This window comes from Bos grunniens, chromosome 29 (genome assembly GCF_055505025.1).
Source record: "Bos grunniens cultivar Pamir isolate PY7600 chromosome 29, Bosgru_T2T1.0, whole genome shotgun sequence".
Taxonomy (NCBI): Eukaryota; Metazoa; Chordata; class Mammalia; order Artiodactyla; family Bovidae; genus Bos; species Bos grunniens.
Window position 1 is genome coordinate 21,701,240 of NC_141193.1, and position 13,230 is coordinate 21,714,469.

The 13,230-nt window shown below is 42.2% G+C and overlaps 1 protein-coding gene across 9 annotated transcripts in view; it reads left to right on the top strand.

Moving 5' to 3' along the window:
• Positions 1-546: 546 nt before the first annotated feature.
• CDON (cell adhesion associated, oncogene regulated) overlaps positions 547-13,230 on the top strand; it is a 99,440-nt gene continuing 86,756 nt past the window's right edge. For 3 of the 9 annotated variants that reach the window (XR_015158047.1, XM_086385463.1, XM_086385470.1), the window contains exons 1-2: positions 1,010-1,266; positions 3,001-3,131. The gene's annotated coding sequence lies outside the window, so the exon portion shown is untranslated. Of the gene's footprint in view, positions 586-833; positions 1,267-3,000; positions 3,132-4,509; positions 4,642-13,230 lie in introns of those variants that run through there. The other 6 variants (XR_015158048.1, XM_086385467.1, XM_086385466.1 and 3 more) reach the window with 4 other exon arrangements.

Consider the following 13,230-nt stretch of genomic DNA (forward strand, 5'->3'; position numbering starts at 1 on the left):
GCTATTATTATTATTATTATTATATAGAGGTCACAATCCTCGAATGCCCATGCTGTGGCAGGTGCTTTCCACTAAGTATCATACTTATGCTTCACAGCAACCTTTAAATACAGTAGAAATTATTTTCTTTTCTGTTTGAACAACTGAAGTTCAGTGAAATCAGATCACTTGGGGCACGTCCAAAGGACAAGTTGGGAAGACTCTGGGGCCAAAGGCCGAGGTGGTTGCACGAGGCGACGCTGAGCCTCTCCTAGTCTCTAGGAAGTTTTGTTACCTGCCTACGTATATGTGAAGGCAGAGCGAGAGAAGCGGTGAATCCGAGGAAAATTCACCGCCTAAGAATCTAAATACTAAACGTGGGGCAAAGGCGAAGGAACCAAAAGCGGCGGGAAGCCGGAGCCATAAGGCAGACACTAGGTACGAGCCAAGAGAAGAGATGGACTGGCTGGCTCCGCAGACGGCTTAGGTGGAGGGATGAGGGGCGGGGCCTGGGCGGGGAAACCGGGGCCCGTGTAACCCAGTAGTGCTCGTGCTCGAGCCCAGTAGTGGACCGCCCCAAAGGCCGCCTCTCCCGGGGAAGTAAAGGTGAGGGGAAAGGGAGTGCAGGCATTATGGGAAACTCCGAGAATTGCTAAGGCAACTCATCCTTCCCCATCCTAAACCAAAGCAGAGACTGTTCTCTCCTTTCCTGGGGGGGCTACCTTGTAGGGCAAGCAAGAGGGGGACAAGGAGAAGGGCCTGCCCGGAGCGCACCCCCTCCCCCCAGCTCGTTGGTATAGCCCGTCCCCCCGCCGCTGATCTGGCAGGCTGCGCGCGCACCCTCTGGCGGGGCGCGGGCCGGCGGGGAGCTGCGGCCTCCGCGGCCCGGTTCCCTCCTCCCGCTCCTCGCGTGCTGTTCGCTGGCGCGGCGCCCGCCGGGTGACGCGCCCGCGCGCCTTGGCGGGGAGGAGCGCGGCCGCGGGGGCGCGCCCCGGTGACTCCGCCCACCCACCCCCGCCTCCCCTCCCCTGAGTCCCGGGTGCCCGGCTCGCGCGGCTTGGTGCGAGGAGATCGGGACCCCGCGCCGCCCGCCCCCGCGCCCCCCGCCCCGGCGTGAGAGGTGCCACGCCCTCCCGCTGCCCTGCCCGGTGCATGGAGGGGCCCGTTCGGATCGCAGCCGCCGCCGCCGCCGTAGCCGCCGCCAGCGCGCGGGGGATGACCTGGGGGTGGCTTTCGGAGCCGGCTGCCGCGCAGGAGGTCTGGGGGCTTAGCCAGCCCCGCTGAGAGGTGCGGGGGTGGGGTCGCACCTAAGTGTGGGCGGGAGGGGTGGCCTGGGGACACCGGGCTTGGGCGCCACGAGGCTTGGGAGCTGGAGGTCCGGGGGAGCGGGCTGCCTGGGAGGGCTGGGGGTCCAGGCTGCGTTCGGGGTCTGGAAAGGGTAACTGAAGGATGCGCAGCGGGGAGCTCCTAGGTTCCCGGTCCTGGGGACTCTGAGCCACCTCGTGGAGGAGGCGGGGTGAGGTGTCAGTGACACGATACAATCTCTTTGACAATGATCCGCTGGGGCAGGTGAGATGAAGCATAGCGGGGTGCAGGGGGCGCCGGGCACGTTTTCCCAAGGGAGCCGGATCTCTCGCCTCTCAACCTCCATCCCCGCGGAGCGCCCGAGAGAGACAGTGATTTATGTGTAGGGAGAATCAAGAGAAATTTCCTGCACAATGTATCTTTCTCTGCCTTCACAGACTCAGTGACTTCCCAGCCCCAGGGAGCGTATTTTTTCTTCTCCTCTGTAAAGCATTCTGTGGATTGCATTATCATTTGCTAAATACATTACAGCCCGCTATTTATTTCACTCTGCAGCTTCCAGACCTTTGTTGCATTCTCTCCACATCTAGGAATTTCAGTAATAAATCACCGAGGGGCTAGAGAGCCTCTCTCGCCCTTCCCTTCATTGTTCTCCCCAGCCCACCAAATCAGGTGGAAGGCTCTCCAAAAAGAGATTTCTCCAGAATGCCTGTTTTTCCCAGTTCAGACTCCAGAGGGTGGCAGGTGCCTGAAGGGCAGGCTGCCTTCCAAGTTGGCATCTAGAATTGAGGGAACCTCATTAACCTCTGTGTCCTTAAATCAGACACCTTGAGAAACAGAAGACTGGACTAAAAGGAAACATGAGATACAGTCTCAGGCCAGTGGCCAGTAAAGGTGAACAAGGCCAATTCTCCTTCCTTGCCTCACTGATGCCACAAGCCGCAGACTTTCCAGCTGACTCTTGGCATACCTAGTGGACAGTGTCTGGTAGGAGAAGGTGGGAGGGGGCTGGAGCATGAAATGGGTTTATTCTCAGTATAATTCTAAACAGTCTATTACATTTTATAGCTCATTTTTTGGGGAGTAGTCTATTTTAGCTGAGAATGTGGGAGTAGTTCAACTTTTAGGACAAGATGAAAGCGACCTCTAGAAAATTTCTGGAAAATTTAAATGAGTGCTTAACTAGAAAGCATTCTTAGGAACCCAGAGAGGCACCAAATACTGTAGTTTCTGTTTTGCACATGTGGAAATAAACTGCCTCATACTCTAAGTTATATGAGAAGGATGGAGAAAACCTGTTTCATTTCGTAAAGACGTGCCCTGGGTGTGTGTTTGGCAGCGTGTGGAGCAGAAACATTTATATTTCTGTAAAACACGCACGCACGCACACGCGCGCACAGACGCACACATGTGTATATTGTTTAACTTTCATGCAAAAACTGGGATATAGTATTTGGGAAATCTGTCTTTGTTTGAATAGTTTAGTCAACCAGGAAAATCAGTTACTAGAGGTACTGTGCTATTGTTTGTGTAGTAACTCACTTGGGACGCCTTGATTGATTGCCATGGTTCTCATCAGCCTCCTCTTCTGTGGAAAGTACTTAAACAGCTCTGACCCTCCAGCCAGGAAGCACAGAGAACCCTTAGGACTTGGAGCATACAGATCTACCTTGTGTAGGTTGGCTTCTAAATCAGTGTTACTTGTCTTCTTTGCAGGTGGCTTGCCTGTGCATGGCAGGAATTAAATTCATTTTAAGATAGGACACTCCCCACCGTCCCATCTGTAAGAGGAATCTTTATGTTGGAGTAAGAACTTCTGCCATAGGGCTGGGCTCAAAGAATTTCAGGTAAAACTTGTTGACTAGTTCTCATGCTTTCTTTTTCTTTTCCCACTTTTGCCCTTATGCTTTCGCGACTTTCTAGATAATTTCATTAATGGTTTTGTCAAAATGGAAGTTGAAGTATAATGTTGCTTCTTTAGAAATGTTTCTTATGCAGACCTTTGGACTAAAAATCTGTAAGATTTTTAGGTACTGTTTGTAAGTGAATCGGTACTGTTTTTAAGTAAAATACTGGAAAAATGATCTCAAGAATTAAGCCTTATTGTAGCAAAATCAGGCTGGAGATCAGAAATTTAAAACCATTAAGTGAAAAATTTGTTATTTGTTAACACATTGTTACATTAGCTATTGCCTTGTGGTTAGCATTTCTACTGTGTAAGAGTGGAGCTAAGGCAACACATCAGAAGAGAAGCCTTGACGTCTAGGGATAGTCTCTATAGACATATGATCTTACTACTTAATAGAAACTAATTAGATTAGAAAGGAAATTTGGAGTCTGGTTGGTAAACAGATTGCTCTGAAGGACTTGATTTAATGTGGGTTTTGATGGGTGCTTTTTTTCAAGAAATTTTATTAACTTGAATTAGAGAATGCTTTATTGTTTGTATTTTAAATTTTATATTATACATAAACATTTCATTGATTTATAAGCACTCCATTTATAAATGTTGTATATATGGTACTGACTCATTTTTCAGGAGAACAGAAAGGAGAGCTTGACTTCAATTACAATGAAGAGATAGTATATGGGATATATTTAATTTCACTTTAAATATATTGGATTACAATTAAATGAAAAACTGGTTTGTTGGTTTTTTTTAATCCTTCAAGTTCTCCCTCATTGTCTGTGCTCTTTCCCCCCATTGTCAGGCTTAAAACATACAGTATCATTGTCATCTGTCCCCTGAATAATGGTCCTGAGGTGATATTATTAATGTGGCTTTTTAAAATCAAACTAATTATACTTGCCTAAAAGAGCCACATGTGTGTGATTCTAGCTGCCTGGTGCCTTTTGAGAGCCCTGGAGACAAGCTAGTGAATAGAGCTGAAAATTCATTCTGTATTTGATTAAATGGAACAGACTTGCTGCTCCTTACCCCAGCAGGGGCGATGAGATCTCTTGATCCCCGAAGCGGCTCCAAGACCCTGGGAATTCCATTAGCGAGCACCTGAGGAATTTCTGCCCTGCAGTGCCTTTTTTGTATGTGTGTATGTGTGTGTGTGGAGAGGGAGGGGAGCCGAGTGGTGATGGGGGGGCGGGTGGTGGTGGGCGTGGGGACGGAGAGAGGCTACATTAGAAGACTCCATATGTTAGTGGATCTAAAATCAAGGCAGGACTTAACAGCTTATCTTGTACGAGAAGAGCCCAACCCATAGGCAGATTGCTGGCCAGGACTTTCTTAGCAGCACGACTGTGGTGATGCGTCTTTATCCTGAAGTGCACGCCACTGTAAGTACAGAAAGTCACTTTTCTGCTTTCCCTCCGAAGCACAAGCATATACACGTTGCAGACCTGGTAAGTTTTCTGTGAATGATCTTTTGATAACTATGGAAAATCATGGTACAGTTTGGTCTCGCCTGTAAGGGCCGCTTTATTGTTTTAATAACTTTTCAGCCAAGAGCAGAATCAGACTTTTCTGTGAAGCAGAGTGTTTTGCAGAGATGAAATGCTTGTTTGAATAGGCATATTTAAGTTTGCTGTGTTGTTTTTATATGACTTTTATTGTGTTTTTGTAACATTATCGCAGAATTTACCTTCGTGCAGGGTATGTCTGTCTCTTCTGTCTTTTGAAAAATTTCTCTCTGCTAGGATTTTTTAAGACATCACTTTGCACACTTGCCAGCGGCCACAAATAAATGAAAATATATCTATCAAATATTCTGTAAAATCTTTGGAGCAAAATTTTTGAGAAACATCAGCATGTCTCTCCACTCCACCCCACCCCAGCCCTCACCCCACCCTTCTTCCCCTACCCCTGAATGATTTTTGAATACAGACGCTCTTCAGACTATGAGCCTGGTTTGTTTCTTATGTGTTTTTCAAGGAAGAGCAGTTCTGAATCTTGGACGTTCTACTTAATTGATTTTCATCTTCCAAGAATAGTTAAAAATGAGTGTGAATTCCAGTGTTTGTAGCTTTCAACTAGAGCAGAGAGCAGTAGCCTATTTGATAGATTTTGTTTCTGATTAAAATCTTGTGTGTCACAGATCTCTCCATCCAATTCCTGTGTAGTCCTCTACTAGAGCCTCCTAAATGTTTAACACTAAGCGTTTAAAAAATAAAGAAGTCTTTTAGAGAATATGTTTAACTTTTTTTTCTACCTTCTTCCTGGGCTTGCATTCTACTAGTATGCTATGCTAAGTCGATTCAGTCGTGTCCGACTCTGTGCGACCCCATAGACGGCAGCCCACCAGGCTTCCCCGTCCGTCCCTGGGATTCTCCAGGCAAGAACACTGGAGTGGGTTGCCATTTCCTTCTCCAATGCATGAAAGTGAAAAGAGAAAGTGAAGTCGCTCAGTCGTGTCTGACTCTTAGCCACCCCATGGACTGCAGCCTACCAGGCTCCTCCGTCCATGGGATTTTCCAGGCAAGAGTACTGGAGTGGGGTGCCATTGCCTTCTCCGTCTACTAGTACGGCCAGATTGAAAAGACTCTGGGATGAATGGGAGTAAATACTAAAGTTAGCATTGGGCCCCTCTCTGTTCACAGTTGTTCAGGAACTTTGCTGTGTGGTGTATTTTGATGGCCAGAGATAATAAAACTATCCCAAAGCAGATTTTGTTTTGCTACCTGTCAGTTGGAATGTGAGTCAGGACTTCAGTTCTTGAGAACCAGTGCTGTGCTTTTAACCATAGACTTAGGAAACTGTCCAGTTCCTTACTACTTGAGAGGGGGGAAAACACACAGGTTATGTTACTGAACTGAGACATATTCTGCTTACATTTGGTTACAATATTTTTATATTGCTCTTGTGTAAACAGAATTAAGAAACTGACATACAGCTTGCTTTTCAGCCATTCTTGTCATAGATTAGCTCATCTCTTTTTATTTGTATGAGTTGGGAAGGTGATTTCGATCTAAGGCTTGACTTCCTCATCCCTAAAATGGGGCTAATAATGGTAGTAACTGCATTGTTTTGTGGATTACGTGAGATTCTGAAAGTAAAGCACTTGGCATATAGTAAGACCTCTATGAATGTTAGCTGCTATTTTAGGTAACTCCTCCTGTACACATTAGTCTGTTACTTTGATCCAGAAGTGATTTCTTTTGAAGATTAAACAATGAGGAATTCTCTGACGTTAGTAATAGTGGGGGCACATGGAACTGCTCTAATTTCAGTATGCTACAGTTCTCTTCATTTTGCAATTGAGACTTAAAAGGCACTTGGAAACAATGTTGCATCCCCCCCCTTTGAGGTATAATAGGAAAATGTACACAAGTGTACAGTTAATGTATACTGAGCGAACAGCCAGATGAAGTTTTATATATGCACATGTGTGGTAACCGTTACCCAGATCAAGATGTAGAACACTTCTTCATCTTGGAAGGCGCCCTGGTGCCCCTTCATGGACTTCGCTGCCGCCCCCAGCCGAGGACAGCTATTTTGACTAGTCTCAACCATACGTGAGTTTTGCCTGTTCCTGAACTTTATAAAAATAGACTCACATGATAAGTATTCTTTATATCTGGTTTCTTGCACTGTTCCTTATGTCTGAGAGCCATCTCTGTTACTGTGTATGGTAGGAATTCATGCTTTTCAAATTGTTTTAACATCTTTTGCCTATTTTGAAATTCATAGTAGTTCATTTTATTGGCACATTAGGTATGTGGTTATTGGGAAAACAAGAAAATAACATCTCTTCCTCAGTCATTAGAAAATGAGGTCCTAGTCACTATCTTAGAAAGAACTTATGTTTGTACATGAAGTTGGGTTGAAGGTTCCGTCACCTTCAGTGACAGTTCCATGAACCAAATCCTTTGATAACTGCCTTCACTTGTGTGTGTGTTTAGAAAGGGAGAGAGGGAGCCTCAAAATAAGGACCATCTAAGGTAGCTGATAATGTTCATGCTTAGGATTTAATGTCAAAGTCAATACTTAGCATGGTGCATTCAAGGAAAGCAATAACTAGCTCAGCATTAGCATCATATTCTCTTAGGAGAAAGCAAAGCAACACAGTGGATTCGTGGGCGGGGGGGGGGGGGAGAAAAATCCACCCATAATGGAAGAAAATGGAGCAAGGATATTGTTATACTGCAGGAAAATTTTGAAGAATGGGACCCCACAGTTGATTCAGGAAGAAGAATTTTAGTCACTAACGTTCTGAACAGTTGCTGTCAGTCTCTGCCTATATGTTTGGAATTTCTATTGGTATTGTTGGAATTCCCTATTACAAAATAAGTAAAATTGATTTCACCAAACAGTGAAATAAGAATACCAGATGATATGGATGAATCAGAAGTGTGTTTTTTGTTTTTAAATTTTGGAAGGGGCTGCAGCTGAGGTTAATAGTGTGTGTTTCTGCTCTTGGAAATGTTGATGAAGCATTTTCTGGGTGTTCTGCTGGGATACAAGCCACTTCTCTCTCTCTGGAGACATTGTCTTTTTCAACGTTTGTAATTTTATTAAATCTTCTTTTTCATAGCTCCTTGACACCAGGTCCATCTTCACATACAGCCATGTACAGGATGGGTTCCTTTGGACTACAGGGGGCAAGTGGTCCCCTTTTCTCTTAAATCAGAACCCCAGCAGCCAAGATTTCACTGGGGGTGGGGAGAGTTGAAATAGTGATATATGATTCATCTTTTGTCCCAGAGGGGGCACTCAAAAGATGCAGATTTTTTTCAAAAGAAGAACTGTTGACAACTAAAGCTGCCTCAGGACAGAAAATGCTCTTTTAAAGGGCGTGAGCTCCTTGTTGCTAGACGTGTTATAGTGGTGTTTGCAAAAGATGCTGCAGAAGAAATCTTTCCCTTGGGTGAGAGTTGGGACCTCATGACCCCCAAAGGCCTTTTCAGTATGAGCCCATGAGACAGGCTCTCCTGAGAGGGCTGTGCTACTTAACCATCACATTCAATAGTTCCCCCTTACCCCAGGGATCACTTGCTGCAGTTTCATTTCCCTGGGATCAATCACAGTCCAAAAATATTACATGGAAAGTTCCAGAAATAAATGATTCATAAGTTGCAAGTTGTGTGCTGTTCTCAGTAGTGTAATGAAATACTTTCCCCCCACCGCTGCCACCCAAGATCCCCAGACCTTCAGTATTGTCCTGCCGCTGACATCCAGCCATTCACTTCGTCACGCCTGGGTGACCAGGCTTATCAGGAGCTGGTGATCGTCCTTCTGACAATATGTACTAGCCTAATTCTACATCACAATGCCTGTTACTCACCTCACTTCATCACATCCAGTTGGGCACTTGGTCACCTCCTATCATCATCATCATAAGAGCAGTATTCATAATAGTGCAATATTTTGAGAGAGAGAGACCACATTCATATAACTTTTATTATACCATATTGTTAAAATTGCTCTATTTTATTGTTAATCTCTTACTGTGCCTAATTTATACATTCAGCTTTATCATAGATATGTATGTATAGGAAAAAACACAGTATAAATAGGGTTTAGTACTATCCACAGCTTCAGACATTCACTAGGGGCCTTGGAATGTATCCCCTGTGGATAAGAGGCGGGGGCAACTGTACATAATTTTGGAGGGAAAAAATGTGTAGAGTTCCAAACAACCATTGGATAAATAAAGTTTCTCAAACCAGCTCTAGTTTAAAGTTGAGGACTGCCTCTTCTTGTTGACCCTTTCACTTTAAATGTAATTTAGTTTATCAATAACAAGTAAATGTCAAATATTCTTTTTTACGTAAAGAGAAAACGGGGCCCTTTCCAGTATTCTAAGCATATCATTAGCAGAAATGAGAACACTTTACAAATATCTGCTACCTTTTTAGGTAGGTACGCACCTGAGTTTACTTGAAGCTTCACCACTGGCCAAGTAACTGACTCACTCCTACAGAGAATTACGAGGCTTCCCAGATGGTTCAGTGGTAAAGAACCTGCCTGCCAATGCAGGAGACACAAGAGGATTCGATACCTGTGTCAGGAAGATACCCTGGAGGAGGAAATGTCAACCCACTCCAGTATTCTTGTCTGGGAAATCCCAGAGACATGCAGAGTCACTGATCTCACTGGATTTTTAAGGGCAGAAGTGTGTAATTAAAAGAAAGCTTAGGATTAAAAAAAAAAATGTTAAAGATATTAGGACTTCTATCATCACATTATCACTGGAATGCTTGTCAAACATTTTATGTATTTAAGATGTTTAATTTTGTTCCGTGCTGTTATTTTGTGCCCAGAGAGCTGATGTCAGATATTGTCTTTTTTTTAAATACATAGTATTAGAGGAGTTTTCCTGGATTTCTGGCACTAAAAAGTACATTCTGCTTTCTGTCTCTTGCCAGGGAAATTTCTAACAGTTACTGGCTTTTTAGGTATCAGAATAACAGTAATTAGTATTTTCTCTTTTACTATCATTTGAAATCTGTTCAGTGAGTAATTGCATACACTGCCTGGTTGGAGGTGAAATTGGCAAAGGGGACGAATGTCTAATGGATAAAATACTACTTTTATCAGGCCATGAAATTACTGTAGTGACATCAGAACTTGGCAGCCTCTTGTATTCCAATAAAAAGAGAAATAGCATCATAAGCTAGGGATAAGATTTTTCTTGCCCATTTATTTTGGATTATTTTCATGGTTTTAGCCTCAGGGCATGTGTGCAACAAAATAGCACAGTGAATAACAGGCAATAAGAAGGAGTGAACATAGCTTCAGCTGGAACGGATATGCTGTTTTTCACTCACTTCTGTTTCAGTGGTTTAAACTTCCTCCTAGGTTGGTGAGTGTGAAGTTATGAGATTAGGTATGAAGAATCCTCCTCTATGAAGTGAAGTTAAGCTTCATTATTGATGTTACATAGCTTTCAATATATTGAAAGTTTGATAATTAGCTGTTGAAATGGTCATATGAGGGGGAATGTCTAAATGTGACTATGAGTGGGATTGTGTCAGACAAGTGCTGTTTATTCCAGTAAACACCAGTAAAATGACGTTGTTTGAATCTAGTGTTTCCTCCTGCCTGTGTTACCCTGTTCACTCTTGAAATTAGGCTAATTAGGCTTTTAGATATTGCCATGATTTAATGACAACTGATGCACCAGGATTTCAAATTGGTTTCCATGCATCTGAACAGTTGTTCCAGTAGATCTTGGGACTGCTGAATCCTGGGAAAATAGTTTTATGTTTCTTAATAGATTATTAAAACACCCAAGTAGAACCACACTGGTCTTACCATTGTGTTGTGTCCATAAATTACCATGTGGGTTCTCCTATTCCTGATCACTTTTTTAAACCAGGTCATTTTATTGTTTCTTCCATTAAGTCTTAGATGGTCTTCCAAAATGAAATTACACATTTTGTTTTACAATAAGAAGGATTATAGTATGGATGGGTTAGATTTTAGACCTAATTCTGCATTTTTACTCCTCTTGAAGAACATATTTTCAAGTCATATTATAATCTGATTAGAATTGGGCCTGACCTCTAAATCAGTTCTTTTGATTTCTATTTGTTGAATATTAGACACACTTCCTTTACTATGGTCAAGTCCTTTTTGAGAGTAAAACGAAAACAGATCAAACTTCTACTCTGAATCCCTAATTCCAAGCTCTAGTTATTAAGTTATTCATGTTTTGACTGTAGATCCATATAAACGCCTTTCATAGAATGTTCTTCATACACTTTAGAGCCAAAGTTTTTTTTTTTTTTTTTTTTAGCCTCATGGCGACTAAAGCCAATTTTGAATCATTCTAAGATGGGTTGTTAACTGTGGTCTCCTATTAGGTTAGCCAATGAAATTGTCATTATCTGTTATCCTTTTGTGTTCGAGGATGTATTTTAAAAGAGCTGTTGTCACCGTGGTTAGGCCTTAAAATAATTTTAATTTTGTCACTGTGACTGCAGCCACGGTGGGATTTTAAATCATAAACAATAAAGCTTGTGCAGAGATTTGACAATCTTTTTTTTGCAGCATCAAATAAATTTTAGCTCAGGGATTTGACTGAATACATCTTGTTAATGTTAATAAGGTCTTGTAGCTAACTCCCAAAGTGAGTTTCTAAATATGAGCTTAGTAAGTCCAGGTTGTACCCTACCCACAGGAAAGTAACAGTAGAAATTGTTTTAAAGAAATTGTCAAGGTTTTACTTATTTGAAGATTTTCTCTTCCAGATAGGCAGATTATTAGGAAAAAGATAGGGAAACAATTGACCCTGTAGAACAAAGACAGCCCTTGATCAGATCCATGTTTTCTCAGCTCGGTGTTGTACACATATACTGAATACTTAATGAGTTGTGACTGTAGATGTCAGCTGGGCATGGAATCAAATTAACAGACACCACATACTAAACTCCTGAGGCCTTCAACGATCAAGAATGAGAGACTGAGTTCTGAGTTTTTCATTTGTGCAATTAAGATTTTTTTCCCCCCTTCATGTTGAAATGTGAGTTTTCTGGAGAAAGAATCCATTCACTTGCCATTTCCTAGACAAACAGTCCCCATTTGCTTTAAAAGTTCTTTCTAATTCACTGAGAAATACTAGCATCTTTTGTGCCTGAATCATCTAGAGGGATTTGTACTACAGAAATACTTGGGCAATTTAATAATACGCAGTGTGGTGACAAAGGAGCAAAGTATTGCTTTGGTTAAGCCAGGGGCCTTGATTGAATGAGTGCCCTGCAGACTTATCAGAATGATGCTTCCAGAGGATTGGGGAGCGAAAGACGGTCCTGACACTGCATGCGCAGACAGGTTGGGTGGAACCGGGACCCCCCTGTGCTCACGCAGCTCCGTGCTGAGGAATTGCTAGTTCAGTTAGACGCCTATCCTGTGATTCTTTTCATTCTGTTTACAGAATATTTGTGTCCTACCCTCTATTTCTAATGGTTGTTATTTCTTAAATAATTCTATAGGGTCCTTTGTACTTTGCAGAGTGTTTTAAAAGCTTTTTTTTTTTTTCCTGTTTGCAATAATGTATGATATAGTAAAGTTTTCATAAGAAGGGAAGTCATGAGGAAAATAAAGATTGAGCATTGGTTTCACACACAGGAGTTTTTAATGTAGTTCAAAGTTGGGTTAAAATATCTCTAATGTTGGAAGAGGAGATTATTTGAAACTGGGGTCTTTGTTTTTAAGCTTAATTTAGATTATAAGTGCACGTTTGTATGATTAGGAATAGAATGAAATAGTTGAATTTTAAGGTTTTTTGGTTTTTTTTTTAATTTTTTGGTTGTGCCATGTAACTCATGAGATCTCAGTTTCCCCACCAAGGATCAAACCCTGGCACCCTGCAGTGAAAGTACTGAGTCCTAAACATTTGACTGCCAGGAAGTTTCTTGTTTTGCTTTTGTCTTTGACATTTGTAAACCACAAACTGCATCCGAGATTCTATTGGAAGATACTGAGATAGTGAAGTAAATTTTGCCCAAGGTAAAATTGACCCCCAGGTGTTTTGTATTTTTTTAAGCTCTTTCCTCTTTAAAGAGGTCTTTAATTACCACCACGCCCCCCCCCCCGACCCCCCCACCAGCAACAGGGATCCTTATTTTCCAACACATTTTTTTAGAGCCAGGTACCTGGATTCTTAGAAATTCTTTAATGGTATATTCCAGCTGAAAATGAAGTTTGAAAGCCCTATCCAGTTACATGCCCAGTAAGGAAAATAGCAAAGGGGGCTTTTAGAAATAAATCTCATTTTACATATACATTTTTGCTTGTGAAATAAATATCAAATCAAATTGAATGCTCTTTTTCTTAACATTTGTTCCACGGTACCCCTGTGTTCTGAGCATGACAGATGAGGTCAGTGCTTAATCTTATTTTCTGTTTCTTGGATATGTTAGAAAATGAATACAAACTTTGTAACTTTAAGTGATTCTTCTCATATTTCTTTTGTCAATCATTAACTATTTCTTTTCTTTTTTAATTTATTTAAAATTGGAGGTTAATTGCTTTACCATATCATATTGGTT